General features: G+C 37.5%; 1 long non-coding RNA gene and 1 pseudogene across 1 annotated transcript in view; both read left to right on the forward strand.

Annotated features, from left to right (window-relative positions):
* Positions 1-15,834, forward strand: part of LOC143688617 (uncharacterized) — a 46,200-nt gene that overhangs the window by 4,644 nt on the left and 25,722 nt on the right. The gene's annotated exons all lie outside the window — the stretch shown is intronic.
* Positions 11,064-11,638, forward strand: LOC143685693 (BBSome-interacting protein 1 pseudogene; annotated as a pseudogene).

The raw sequence follows: 15,834 nt of genomic DNA on the forward strand, positions 1-15,834 counted from the left end.
AGCATTTCTCTATGATGAGTATTTACATTATATCTCAGCTTCAAATTTTGCAAAAGGTTGCTTTCTGGAACTTAAATGTGAAGATTTTTCCCCTCTTTTTCATTAGAATAGCAGTTCTGGGAAGCAGTTACCATAACTTGCTAACTATATGTCATTACTATATATATATTAAGCTTTTAAAATAATAGCTATAAAAGAAGTTATTTTATTAACAAAACAGCATTAAACATATTATTTAAGAAAGTATTTAAGGTACTCTATAGCTGTGAAAACCTGTCTCTTTCTCTCCCCTTGTTTTTTTCCAATTTCTTATTATCTCTTCTCTCTCATGGATATTCAACACTAGCAAATAGAAAAAGTAAATTACTCCATTTTCAGAGATCATTAATAGTCAAGAGAACTCTAACTTTCATCTTGGATCTGGATTCAGATTTGTGTTTAGATTTTTTTTTTTTTTCATACCAAGACTTCTTCCAGAGAACTGCATAATAACAAACTTCTATCATAAACCTGAAAAGTAATGTCATACAACATTCAAATTTGTTAAGATTAATCTTTACCCATGAATTGGGAGACGGGGTATCCAAGAAATACACTCATTTGTATGTTTACTATACATTATTTCCACAGGAATTATTGTTACATTTCTGCTAAGAAGTAGAAGGAAGAGAAAGGGAGGAAAAGTCTGGAGAGGGGGAGGGGAGGTGAACAAAGGGAAAGAAAATTTTAAATTTCCATTCCTCCCACACTCCATATAATAAAGTTCATATAGGACAAATTCCCCTATCTTCATCCTTTTATATAACCTTTCCTATATAATCTTGCTTTTAACTTCTTTTAGAGCTGTATTCACATTTAATTTGTGTTGTTGACAAACCCTTCCAAATAGATTATGAGAAGCTTAATGGGACCTAGAGCCTAGCACAGTGCCCTTCTCAAAGTAGGTCTTCCACCAAAAAGTGTTGGGTAGAATTTCCATAATGCATTAGTGTCTGAGATAGGAAGGATGAGTGCTACCCTTTGTTCATTCACTCATTTAATAACTGTTTATTAAGGTGGTGTATGTGCAAGACAGTGCTGGGCCTGGGGGATGCAGCAGTCAGTAAGTCAGGAAAGGCCCCTGTCTTGGAGCCCTTATTTTATACAAGTGCATATAAAACAGAAGATGAAATTATTGGATACTGGTACATAGAATCTTAGAACTGAGTATTACCTTAGAAGTTATCTGGTCAGTTCCCAATGTATGACAGATGAATGGAGCATTAATTGTAACCTGGAAATTATAGTACATTTGATATTGAAAACACACTTCCAATAAAAAGGAATATGATATCAGCAAAAGGAATTCCTTTTAGGAAAATAAGCATTTCTAAGTCATTGTCTACAGTAAAGAAAATATGCCTTTAGGAACTTAACTCTAAAATTAAAATTATTATAATATGGTTTTTAATCTATATAGATACTTTTCCTTCACGAAGAATTGTGCTTGCAAACTAGAAGCACCAAAACTAAATAAAAATATTTTAAAATGTTAGATATCTAACAAAAACATAAAATTAATAATTTTTAGCAAACCAATGAACATTTTCTGAGACACTATAATAGATGCTGAAGATATACAGCAATGTATGACATAGAGCTTTTCCTCATAAACTTATATTTAGATAATACAAGAAAGAAAGCAACCCATGATATAAACACATGCAATACAAATAGAATGCTAATACTTCTAACTGAAGATCATAGAAGTACTCCAGAAGTCAAATTTGAATCTATTTAAAATGTAAATGGAATTTTTGCATTGCAACGATGAAGAGAATGGTCATTTCAAGGATAGGAAATAAAATAGATAATCCATTATGCATTATCAATGAACAGGGACTAATTTGATTTAACTAGAACACAATGCAAAAAATATAATAGGAGCTAAGCCTAGAAATGTGAACTATGACTACACTTCAATTACAATTTATTTATGGTTTATTTATATGTAATTAGTGTTTATGTGTAATTGACTCCAGCATCCATCTTAGAACTAAAAATTATATTGTACATGATTATTACTGTCTGAGAGTCTGCCTCAGTGATTGATAATTTATATGAAGTTACTCTGTTTACTTAAAAAAAAAAAAAAAGCCATGCATTTGAATACTGAAATAAAGATGATAAATTCCTTGCTCAATAAACCTATCTTTTTCAGGTAACGGAACCACAATGATGAATCCAGGTGCAGAAGTGATAGCTGGTATTTATAGGTTCTTCCTGCTCTAAATTGGTTGATAATCTTGAATACAGTAATTATGAAGAATTGAGTAGAACAAACTAGTCTTCAAGTAGAATATTTTTTTAAAATCCCACTAAATGAAATAATTTTCTAAAAATAATATTAGAAATAGGGGATGTGATAATAAATCCATTATCAGGGCAAAACAGAGACTTAAATGAAAAATCTTGAAACAAAGCCTTGACATAAGTTACAAATTCCTTTTAGCAAAATAGTAGATAAATCAGAATGTGGTTTAAATTCTGTGTCCTGCCAAGGAGAGATTTACAGAGTCTAGTCTACACCAGGCACTCTGGAAAAGAATTGGGTGTTGCCCAATTTAAAGGTCACAGCTAAATGATAAATGCAGGCCAAAGAACACAAGTGGTTGGATTGTTCTGCTTCCACTGTCTCTGCTGCCAGGACCAGTAATAAATCAGAATAGCATGAACAGAGTGTACTGTAGCTAGCTACTCTCCTTTTAGGTAACTTCAGTACAGAGTGCCCTCATGCTGCCTGCAGCTGTGGAGGTGGCCCTCAATAGGTCTTCAGACCTCCCCTTCTCCGTTGTTCTATGACCCAGTCTTTCCTCTGCTTCTCTGCCATGTGCCCCACTGGAACCAGGACTCAGTACCATGTTAGAAAGACCATTTGATAAAGCAAACTATGCGAAGGTGCTTCAATGTTAAATCTCCTTGATTTCCCTCTCAGAGTATTTGTATATAGACTACTCTTAAAAGCTCAACCTAAAATTCTGATGATGAAATTAAATAATGACATTGTGTTACTTAAATTGTTGGCCTCAGTAGTAAGCTACAACTATGTTGTTTTAGGCAGCAGGGCTTTATGTATTTTAGCATCCCTCAGTTTCCAAATAAAAGGCAGAGGGGTGAAATAAATCTCTGAGTTGTTAGTTTATTTTTCATTGTACATGTTTGCATTTTCCCTTAATCCATCTTAGCAGGTAGCCAAGTTCTGCAATTCCTTACTTTAGTCAAGTTTTTGGCAGTGCAGAAAGCAGACTTTGCTTATATTGCAAGAACCCCCCAACCATACCCAAATTCTTGAAATGGAAGAAAGAACTCTGAGTCCAATGAGTAGTGAAACAAAACAAAAATCTCCTTACTGAGCTGTGCCTCCAGGCAGGTGGCAAAACCTCTAAGGAAATGACTATACAATATACCTAGAAAACTGAATTTTTTGACTAGAGTTTGAAGCTTCACCACATTTCTCATTCCACAAAGAATGGAATCATCAGAGCCACCAGAAGTAGGATCCACCCAGCTGGGACAATAATCACTGTGAAGGGATGGTTTGAACTTCCCCCAGTGATTTGACCACATATAAGCTCCAGAAAATTCTAACCATCCTGGAGACAGGAGACCTAAAAATGTAATTCAAATTAAAACTTTTCATCAGTCCCATACCACCTCAGGTTCAAAATTAGACCAGAAAAAAATGTAAAGAAATTGAAAATTCTTGGCTCATCTAAATTTTTAAACTGAGATTTATATCCTCTATGACCAAACTATCATAGCTTATGATCTAAAGCTTGCGCAATCTGCTGTGGTTTTAACTACATACCAACATACCATCAAAGAGCGTTCTTGGAGAGCTTCTTAGTGGTCAGAAGTCTTCAACACCTCTATTTTTTTTAGGTGCATGGTCCAGGAATCAAACCCAGGTCTCCCACATGGAAGGCATGCATTCTGCCACTGAACCACCCGTGCACCCTCAACACGTCTACTTTTATTTAGCATGTACTTAAGGCAGCCAGACATCCTGCTTTGCTCTAGACAGTCACACTTTATGACTGGTGAACTAATGTAATCACCAGTAGTGTCCCTTTCAATCTCCTGATACAGAACTCATTCAAATAATCTATGTGAATGGGTTACATTATGCTATTCTAACAAATAACGCCACACTTTCTTCCTTGTGTTATTTAAATACAAGTTTATGAAGAAAAGACCTATGTCATGTATTGCTGTATATCTTTAGCATCTATCAACACATGCATTCCATATGTATAACAACAGGGAAAGAGCTCTCAGACTGCCATATACCAGCAAATAAATGATCCAGCCTGGAAGCGTCACACACTACATCTGTCCACAACCTGTTAGCCAGCCTATCTGCAATTAGGCAGGTGATTTTCCCATTTTTTAAGAATAAAACCAAGATGCCTTGGTTCAAGAAGGCCAAGGAAGTTCAGGGTCTCTCTCTCAAGTGAGAAGGCACATGGCGAGCAGGGTCAGTGTTTCCCTCTCATCTGGAAAGGGACGTGGTGAACACAGCATCATCTGCTAGCTTTCTCTCCTGGCTTTCCATATCATGAAGCTCCCCAGGAGGTGTTTTCCTTCTTCATCTCCAAAGGTCACTGGCTGGTGGACTTTCTGTTTCTCATGGCTATGTCATTCTCTGCTCTCTCAGAATCTCTCACATTCTCCAAAATGTTTCCTCTTTTATAAGATTACAGTAAACTAATCAATACCCACCCAAATGAGTGGAGATACATCTCCACCTAATTCAGTTTAACAACCACTCTTGACTGAGTCACATTTCCAGCGAGATGATCTAATTACAGTTTCAAATATATAGTACTGAATAGGGAATAGAAGAAACAGCTGCCTTTACAAAATGGGATTAGGATTAAAACATGGCTTTTCTAGGGTACATATATCCTTTCAAACTGGCTCATATAGTCTAACATTTTCTCAAAATCATGCCATGTTTCCATTTTGCTTTCAATTACTTTCTTACAGATTTTTTACTGTCCTTTTTTCTTATAGCGATTGCTTTTGTTTTCCAATCTCTAGATTGGAATAGAAAAAACCTATTCCTTCTTCAATATCTTTCAATTATCTTCACAATTTTTAATCACTCTGTTATTTAAATCTATTTCGATCTGTCTCTTTTATAACTTGTTATTTTGAAATAATTATAGTCACAAGAAGTTGCAAATTAATACAAAAAGGACCCATGTACCTTTCACCCAGTTCTCCCCAATGCGAATATTTATTATACAGTATCAAAACCAGGAACTTGACATTGTTAATGTGTGTGTATACTTCTATGCAATTTCATCCCAAGTGTAGATTCCTGTACCTACCAACACAACCAAGTTACAGAATTATTCTATCACCACTTAGACCTCTCTCCTGTTACCCCTTTACAATGACCCTTTTCACCTACCACCATCCCTGACCCCTGGCAACCACTAGACTCTTTTCCATGTTTATCATTTTGTCATTTCAAGAATGTTATATAAAAAGTGAAATTATATAGCATATGACGTTTTCAAATTGCTTCCCCCTCCCATCCAATTGTTGCATGCATCAATAGTTTGTTCTTCTATATTGCTGAGTAATATAGCAATACTGTTCCTTGGTGTCAGTGTGCCATGGTGTATTGGACTATCCAGCTATTGAAGGACATTTTGGTTGTTTCAAGTTTGGCGCTATTTAAAATAAAGCTACTATGAACAATATAATGGGTTTTGTGTGGACATAAGTTTTCATTTATTTGGGATAAATGCCCATAAGGGCAATAGCTGGGTCTTATGGTAAATGTGTATTCTATTTCTTTTTTGTAAAGAAACTATCAAACTATTTTCCATAGCAACTCTGCCCGTTAACATTCTATCCCTCCTCCTGCCCTCTTATAGGGCTATATGATTACATTGGACCCACCCAGATAATCCAAGATAGTCTTCCCATACCAAGATCCTTATCTAAATCACATCTGCAAAGTTAACTTTTGTCCCATATAGTAATATATTCATAGATTTAGGGGATTAGGATATAGATATCTTTGGGGAACCATTATTATACCTACTATAGCCTGCCTTCTAGCCCAGAAAGATTCACATCGGTCCCACATAAAAAGCACATTCACCCCACCTCAAAATTCCCAAAAATCTCAACTCATTACCATGTCAACTGAAGTCCAAAATCTTATCTAAATCTCATCAGCTCAAAAGACCCAAATCTGATTCTGGAACGGCTGACTGGCTGGGAGAACCCGCTGCGGTGAGATCACCGAGGGGTGCGTGCTTCCCTGGGCCGGGGCGGCAGGCGGCCGGAGTCCCTCCCTCCCTCCTTCCCGGGCCGGCTGGGAGAATTGGACAGGCGATCCCCTCAAGCCGCGGCGGCTGGCGCCCCCCCCAACCACATGCAGCCCCCCGGACCAGCTGGGAGAATTGGATCGGAGATCCCCCAAGCCACGGAAACTGGAGACCGGGGTCCTTTCCAAACACGTGGCTTCCCGGTCCGGCTGGGAATGGTGGATAGGCACTCCCCCAAGCCGCAGCGGCTGGTGCCCCCCCGCCACGCTTGGCACCCTGGGCCGGCTGGGAAATTTGGACAGGCACTCCCCCAAGCCGCGGAGGCCGGCGACCCTCCCAACGCGCGGATTCCCGGGCCGGCTGGGAGATTCAAATTGGCACTCCCCCAAGCCGCTTCAGCTGGCAACCCTCCCCTACAGCGAGAGTTTTCCAAAGTTAAAGGAGCCACAGACAGATGAGCACCATGAGCGCCACCTACTGGGCAGGATAAGAAAAACAGAACCCAGAGACTGCACAGAAAAATCTTTCAACCTGCTGGGTCCCACACCCAGGGAAATCTGATTAAATGCCCAGACGCCAGCAGAAGATAATGGATCACAGTCGGAAAATTGAAGATATGGTCCAGTCAAAGGAACAAACCAATAGTTCAAATGAGATACAGGAGCTGAGACAACTAATGCTGAATATACGAACAGAAATGGAAAACCTCTTCAAAAACCAAATCAATAAATTGAGGGAGGACATGAAGAAAACATGGGCTGAACAAAAAGAAGAAATAGAAAAACTGAAAAAACAAATCACAGAACTTATGGGAGGGAAAGACAAAGTAGAAAAGCTGGAAAAAACAATGGATACCTACAATGGTAGATTTAAAGAGACAGAAGCTAGAATTAGTGAATTGGAGGATGGAACATCTGAATTCGAAAAAGAAACAGAAACTATAGGGAAAAGAATGGAAAAATTTGAACAGGGGATCAGGGAACTGAATGACAATATGAAGCGCACAAATATACATGTTGTGGGTGTCCCAGAAGGCGAAGAGAAGGGAAAAGGAGGAGAAAAACTAATGGAAGAAATTATCACTGAAAATTTCCCAACTCTTATGAAAGACCTAAAATTACAGATCCAAGAAGTGCAGCGCACCCCAAAGAGAATAGACCCAAATAGGTGCTCTCCAAGACACTTACTAGTTAGAATGTCAGAGGTCAAAGAGAAAGAGAGGATCTTGAAAGCATCAAGAGAAAAACAATCCATCACATACAAGGGAAACCCAATAAGACTATGTGTAGATTTCTCAGCAGAAACCATGGAAGCTAGAAGACAGTGGGATGATATATTTAAATTACTAAAAGAGAAAAACTGCCAACCAAGACTTCTATATCCAGCAAAATTGTCCTTCAAAAATGAGGGAGAAATTAAAACATTTTCAGACAAAAAGTCACTGAGAGAATTTGTGACAAGAGACCAGCTCTGCAAGAAATACTAAAGGGAGCACTAGAGTCAGATACGAAAGACAGAAGAGAGAGGTATGGAGAAGAGTGTAGAAAGAAGGAAAGTCAGATATGATATATATAATACAAAAGGCAAAATGGTAGGGGAAAATATTATCCAAACAGTAATAACACTAAATGTTAATGGACTGAATTCCCCAATCAAAAGGCATAGATTGGCAGAATGGATTAAAAAACAGGATCCTTCTATATGCTGTCTACAGGAAACACATCTTAGACCCAAAGATAAACATAGGTTGAAAGTGAAAGGTTGGGAAAAGATATTTCATTCAAATAACAACCAGAAAAGTGCAGGAGTAGCTATACTAATATCCAACAAATTAGACTTCAAATGTAAAACAGTTAAAAGAGACAAAAGACCCAAATCTCATCATCCAAATCATCTAAACCAGGTATAGATGAGACTCTGAGTGTAATCATCCTAAAGCAAGAGTCCTATCCATTTGTGGACATGTGAAACTAGGAAACAAGTTATCAGCTCTCAAAATATAGTGGTGGGACAGGCATACAATAGCAGTTATAAACATTCCTCTTCAAAATGGAGAAAATAGATGGAAAAAGGAGTCACCAAACCCAAACAATTTAAAAATCCAACCAGGAAAATTCCATTAAGTTTCAGAGCTGGGGAATAATCTTCTGTGGCTCATAGCTTCACCTTCTGGGTTCCTGGCTCCACACCCGGGGGTAGCTTTCCTTTTTCATGAAGGGTGACACCTATCTGTAGCTGCTTAGTTTTAACAATCTGTTTACTTCCTGTATAATTCTGTAATTCTAACAGTTTGACAGTCTTCCTTTATTTTGTGATGTCTTTATCCACTGGTTTGCTGCTGGTATAAAATTCTCAAGAACTGGCTCCCTGCTTCATTCAAGATAGTAGAGTGAGATGCTTCAGAGTTCATCTACGCACAGAAGCTTTGAACAACCAGCAAGAACTGGCAGAAATATCTTTCTTAAAGCTTCAGCAGTTAAAGGACTGCAGTAATAGGACAAGTGCTGGATCAAGAAAAAAGTCTGCTTGAAAGTGGTACGATCTCTTGGCAACCTGGCTGGGCTCTCCCTGACCCATCACTGGTTCAGCAATGAGCCGGCCTATGCTCTCATTGTGGGTTGCTGGTCCCAGTTCTAGGGGCAGCAGAATAACCCTTGGCGCTTTCTAAGAACATGTGCGTCTGGTCCAACATGTCTCATGGTGGCCTGAGGGACTTGCCATGGCAGAATTCACCCTCAGTGTAAAAGGAAGCTCATAAGCTCTCCTACAGAATGCTGAGGAAGAGAAGTCAAAATTGTGCTGCCTGTAGCAAGAGAGTGTGGTATGTAGAACATAGAGTTCATTGCCTGGGACTGTGAGGATATTGTTTCCTAAGGAAGAGAAAAGATTCAGAACCATGTAAACAGAGGAATTTAGGGTCCTACAAAGATACCCAAGACAAGATACATGTGCAGAAATGGTCCAGGAAGCCCCTATGCTTTCACCTGGAGCTAATTTCTGAACTCATTGAATATATAATCCCTGAAGGAAAACACTTACACAGGTCGATTCAGCCTGCAGAGACTGAAAAAGTTGTTTTTTTTTCTTCATCTTTGTTGTTAGCCCCTGGAAATCAAAGAAAGCTCTGTTAAAATATTAGCTGGATACAAGCTTAAAGAAAAGACACTTTAGAGTCTAAATTCCAGTGCTAACACATTAAACTATCAAAATTTTCAAGTTTAAATAAAAGATTACAAAGCATGCAAAGAAACAGGAAGTGATGGCCAGGCAAAGGAAAATATTACTACATTAGAAACCATCAGTGGGGAGGACCAGACCAGGGACAGATCACATAAAGACTTTTAAAAAATGTTTCTAAATATGCTCAAAGAGCTAAAGGAAAACATGGACAAAAAACTAAAGTAAAGCAGAAAAATGGTAGAAGAACACAAACAGAATATTAGTGGAGAGATGGAAATTATGAAAAGGAATCAGAGCTAAAGACCACAGTGATAGAAATTAAAAATTCCCTAGAGAGGTTCAAAAGCATATTGGAACTGATAGAAGAAAGAATCAGAGAACTTTAAGATAATACAATTGAAATCATTCTTTCTGAGGAGCAGAAAAAAGAATGAAGAAACATGAACATCACCTGAGAAACTTGTGGGATACCATCAATCACATGGTTTTGGCTTGCTAAAGCTGCCAGAATGCCATGTACCAAAAATGAGTTATCTTTTACAAAGGGGATTTATTAGGCTACAAATTTACAGTTCTAAATCCATGAAAATGTCCAAATGAAGACAGCAACAGGAGGATATCTTCACTGAAGAAATGCCAATAGCATCTGAGGTTCCTCTGTCATATGGGAAGGTGTCACCTGGTCCTTCGCTCCCAAGTTCCATTGCTTTTAGGTTCCATGTGTCCTTGCTTGTTTCTCCAGAGACATCGCTCTAAGTTCTCTGTGTCCTCAGGTCTTCTCTTTGCATCTCCAGGGCATTTCTCTCTTTCTGTATCCTTCAGTTGGTTTCATCTCTCTGCTCTCTGTATTTGTCTCTCTGCATTTTCTGTCTCTATTCTCTTCATAGAGGACTCCAGTAAAAGGATTAAGATCCATCTTGCATTGAGTGGGACACATCTCCATGGAAACTCCTTAATCAAAATTTCCCACCCACAATGGGTCTGCACCCATGAGAATGGATTAAAATCATGGCTTTTCTGGGGTCCATAAAAGCTTCAAATCAGCACACATACAAATACACACATTGTGGGAGTCCTAGAAGGAGAAGAAAGAGAAAAAGAAAACAGAGAGACTATGCACAGAAATAATGGCTGAAACTTCCCAAATTTAACAACAACAACAAAAAAACATGAATGTGCACACCCAAGACACTCAACAAACACCAAATAGGATAAACCCAAACACATCCGTGCCATAGCATATTAAACTGTCAAATGCTAAAGATAGAAAATTCTCCAAGCCACAGAAAGGAGCAATGTGTTACATGCAAGACAGTGTCAGTAAGATCGTCAGTTTCTCATCAGAAATCCTGGAGGCAAGATGACAGTGGGAGGACATATGACAATGTGTCATGTGCAAGAGAGTGTCAGTAAGATTAAGTGTCAATTTCTCATCAGAAATCCTGGAGGCAAAATGATAGTGGGAGGACAGTAGAAAGCAAAAAACTGCCAACCGAAAATTCTACATCCAGCTAAACTGTCTTTCAAAAATAAGGGAGAGAGCCATAACTGATAATGGCAAGAGAAGTTTCCTGGCTTCAAGGTTCAAATGTGATGTAGGCTCAAATGATACCATTGTTCAGGGCAACAGATGAGCTGTCAGGGAAGAGATATATCTGTGGACAACAGCTTAGGGCTCAAAAAAAAAACCTGTCCTGCCCAGAAGTTGCATCTGGCATTTCTGATGGGGCCATGAGGGAAGGTTGTGTATAGTTTGTGCTGCACATTCTCCTCAAGTGGCTCCCTGTCTCGGCTAAAGGTACGGAGGAACTGTAACCAACAATTCAGATACGGCCGAAGTGAAGCCAATGTTTCACAAAGTTCTTCCAAAACAAGGGCAGTTGTCTGTGGAAGAAGTAACCACAATGGTGTTATGTAAACCCAAATTTTTACCCTTGAAATCTCTGACTCTGGAAAAACTGGAGAAAATACAGCTAGCTGCACAGGGTACAATTTGCCAACAAGAAGTGGCAGAGAAGGAACAGATGCAAATAACCAATTTCATGAATAGCACTTCCATGAGCACCCTACTGACTGTTTAATAACTAGAAAACAACTTGCGTTTGTATGCTGAAAATAGTATTTGTTAATAAAACCAATAGTATTCATATAAGTAATACAAAATAACCAAGACTGATGGAACCTATATTGTGAATTTTTAATTTTTGGTTTCTGTTGAACACAAAACTTTAAACCAAATTTTATAGTTTGCTTATCCAAGTGTTTAATAGCATTTTTTTTTCCCATGGGCAGGCACCAGAAATCAAACCCAGGTCTCCGCCACGGCAGACGAGAATCCTGCCATTGAGTCACCGTCACAACTCCCCCACCCAAGTGTTTAGAATTCTAAGTTATTATGCAACGTTCCTATTGCTGTCAGTTTTATGAATAATATTCTTAGGTACAAGTATCTAAATGCAACTTTCTGATACAGAGAATCATTACACCTCTATTAAAAACCTACATTTGAAGATACATTCTAATGTTGAGTAAGGTTTCATGTTGGGCTTTTATGTTACCTTCCATAATATTTTACTAATTTTATGCATCATATCATGTTTAAAGCTAACTTGCCTGACCAACTGATCCTAAACAATGACAAAACTGTTTCTTAAACAAATTTGATTTTTAAAAAACCCTCATCTATTTCATATAGTCACCTATATTCTTAGTTATATTAGTTTTTAAAACTTAAGAATTGTGTGGCTCTTTACCTTCCAAGTATCAAACAATTAAAAACTTGAAAATGACTAGTATAATTATCTATTAGCCACAGTAATGTGAACTTTAAAGAGCTCACGAAGTAAATTTGAAGTTAAATTTGGTGTTTTAGTTCTAAAAGACTGTACCTAAACCTATAATAGGTAAATTCCTAAGAATACCTCTATAAATTCTGAATATAATTCTAAATTGGTTTGCTGCAGTCAATAATAGACTATTTAAATTCACACAGGTCGTGAGGCCTTGCTGAATAATTAGGCTCTACAAAAGAGAGATTAGAAATGTGATCATTCTTTAAATAGTTGTTATTTATCCATAGCTGGTATTATTTTCTCAGTCATTGGTAAGTGTAAAAAGTTAAGTTTTTGAAGAATAATTTTTTTAACACCAACATTATTTGGTAATGGATTTTAAGTATGATGAAAGGTATTACATAGACTTTAGAAATTTCATTAAGCCCTAGATAAGATCAATAAACATGAGTGTTATGTATGCATATATTTTCCCCTAATATAATATTAAAAGTATTTACTATTGTACTTTTGATTTAAATGCTTGCAAGGAACAAAGCTTCTACTCACTAAATTCAAACGTGCTTCTTTATATGATTTAAATTGCTTTGTGAAATAAAAGTTTTTTGAAAGACCTAAAATAAAGTCTTTTAATGTTATTAAAAGTTCAAACAAAGTTTTATTTTATTTTATATCCCAGCAAAGAATAAAAAAAAAAAAAAATGAAGGGGAGATTAAGACAGTCACAGATAAACAAAAAAGCTGAAAGAGTGTGTCACCACACTACTAGACCAGCCCTACAAGAGAAACTAAAGCTAAAGAGAGTTTTGCAGGTTGAAAAGAAAGGGCAGTAGACAATAGATAGAAGCTGCATGAAGAAATAAAGATTTCCAGTGAAAGCAACAATATGAGTGAACATAAATGGCACTACTGTTGTATTTTGGGTATGTAACTCCACTTTTTATGTCCTACAGGATCTAAAAGGTAAATGATAAGTATGATAAATCAGTGGTTTTGAACTCATAATGCATATACATGGAATTTATGAAAAGAACTACATAAAGTGGGTGGATGGGTGGGTATAGGAACATATAGTTTTTGTATATTATTCACGTTGTTAGTATCTAAGCAAATGAGATTGTTATAGGTCTAAGACGTTAAATTTAAGCCCCATGTCAATTACAAAGTAAATATTGGGGAATATACTAATAAGGACAAAAATTAGAGTACAAGTTGCCAAGTACAGGGAGCAAGGGGAACGGGGCGCTAATGCATAATGAGTATAATGTTTCTGCTTGAGGAGATGGGAAATGTTCTTGGTTTTTTTTTTAATGCTGTATGGTGGGGTCACAGTCCATTCTTTTTTCATGTGAGTATCCCATTATTATAGCACAATTTGTTGAATGTTTTTGTTTGTTCAGTTTTTTGTTTGTTTGTTTTGCTTGTTTGTTTTTTGGAACATGTATGGACTGGGAATTGAACCCAGGTCTCCCGCATGGCCAGTGAGAATTCTACTACTGAACTATCCTGGCACCCCTGAGATGGGAAAGTTTTAATAATGGAAGGTGGTGAGAGTACTGTAATTTTGTGAATGTGATTAAAGTGAGAATGTGGTTGAGATGGGAAAGTTATGTTGTATATATATTCCCACAATCTAAAAGAAAGAGCAATTAAAGAAATAATAACAATTAAATGCAATACATGGTCCTGGATGGGAGGAGAAAAGGCCCAAATGGACATTATTGGGTTAAATGAAAATATTGGAATATGGATTGCAAGCTTTATATCAACGTTAAATTTCTTCAACTTGATAATTGCATAAATATCCTTTTTGCTAGGATGTACATGGCAGTGTTATGTGTTCAATGAGCATGGTGTATACATGGTGTATACATTCGAGTCATTCGGAAAATGGATTGATAAATAGCGAGCAAGAGAGATATATAGATAGATAGATATAATATGGCAAATGTGACAAAATGTTGAAGTCAGTGGATCTGGGTATGTGGGGGTTGGAGCTCTTTTTATGGGATTTGTATTTTTTTGTAGCTGTCCTGCTTTTGAAAGTATCTCAAAATAAAATGTTAAAAATAATTCTCAAGAACCTTTTGGGTCTCCTATGTAAGTCCCAGGAACTCAGTTTATTATATGAGAGGCTTCTCCTAGATCTTTCCTGGATAATTCCATCTCTATTCCTGGCTTGTGATTAGATGTCTAAGGGTATCCATGAGTCACATACCTAAATTCTTTACAGAGCTCTCTGACTTTTTGATCCTTCTGAAGCACTATTAAAAAGTTGTCTAGCCTCACCCTTGGCTTTCTCTCCAGAGCATGCTTCCGTGACAGAGAATCTCTGAATTTTAGTAGCTTTTGCAGTCTGAATAGTATGAGTATTTCCTGAATTATCAAGTCCTGTTTGGTTTTTGTTTTTTTGCTTAACAGCTTTTCCCTCAGTTATCTCTTTCTTTATCCTTTTTACTGTAAGGAGCAAGAAAATGACAGGTCACACCTTCTATAGCTTTTTTGAAAATATCCTTGGTTCAATGTAGGTAATCACTGTATAAATCTGCTTTCCACCTAATGGCACTGTCACTAATAGTCCCCTTTCCTCTAGCTTCCGGTAGCATGTTCTTCACTTCCATCTGTGCTTTCATCAACAGTGTCTTCAGTGTCCTTAGGTCTACAGTCTTCAAGTAATTTGTCTTCTCTTAGACAATATAGTTTTGCCTTTACCATGCCCTCACTTCCTTCTGAGTCTTCTTTAGCAGTTGTTAACATCCACTTTTCTACTGAGTCTTTTCAAGGCAATCTAGGTTTTTTCTATTATGCTCCCCCAAATTCTTCCAGCTGCTACTCTTGACCTCAATTCCAAACCATTTCCACATTTTGAGATATTTGCTTGGCAGCACTCCACTCTCTGTACCAAAAATCTGTGTTAGTTTCCTCTTGCTTCTGTAACAAATTGCCACAGACTCAATGGCTTAAAACAAATGTATCATCTTACAGTTCCAAAATTCCAAAAATGAAGTTTCTGAGGCTAAAATTAAGGTGCTAGCAGGACATCCCTTCTGGTGGTTCCAGGATGAGAACCTGTTCTTCGTTTCCAGCATCTAGGTGCTGCCTGCGTTCCTGGGTAGTAGCACAGTTTTTGTCTTAAAAGTTCTCTGTATCACTAGGCTTCCCCTTTTCCAGTCCTTTGCCTAGAGACAGAATGTTTTTGCTGGTGCTTATTTTGTCTGTGTCCATTGATATTTCCAAATTGCTGGCTTCCTCAGCTCCAAAACTTGGCTATGAGGCAAAAAGAAAACCCAGAAACTTATCATTATGTCATTTTTTGGGGTCCCAATGTCCCTAGCCAGTCTGGCTTGTAATGTCCAGGGTTTTTAGCTATTTAGCAGGAGGAACAGAGAAAATTCCTTAATCTTTTGAGACAATAGGGTTTGTTCAGTTTTGGCTACTGTATCAAGCACTTCAGAAACCTTTATTCTTTAAGTCTCTCTTCTTTGCTCCCCTGCAGAGATAACCTCTTAGGACTTCACTTCCTAGGACTCAAT

Source organism: Tamandua tetradactyla, chromosome 6 (assembly GCF_023851605.1).
Source record: "Tamandua tetradactyla isolate mTamTet1 chromosome 6, mTamTet1.pri, whole genome shotgun sequence".
Taxonomy (NCBI): domain Eukaryota; kingdom Metazoa; phylum Chordata; class Mammalia; order Pilosa; family Myrmecophagidae; genus Tamandua; species Tamandua tetradactyla.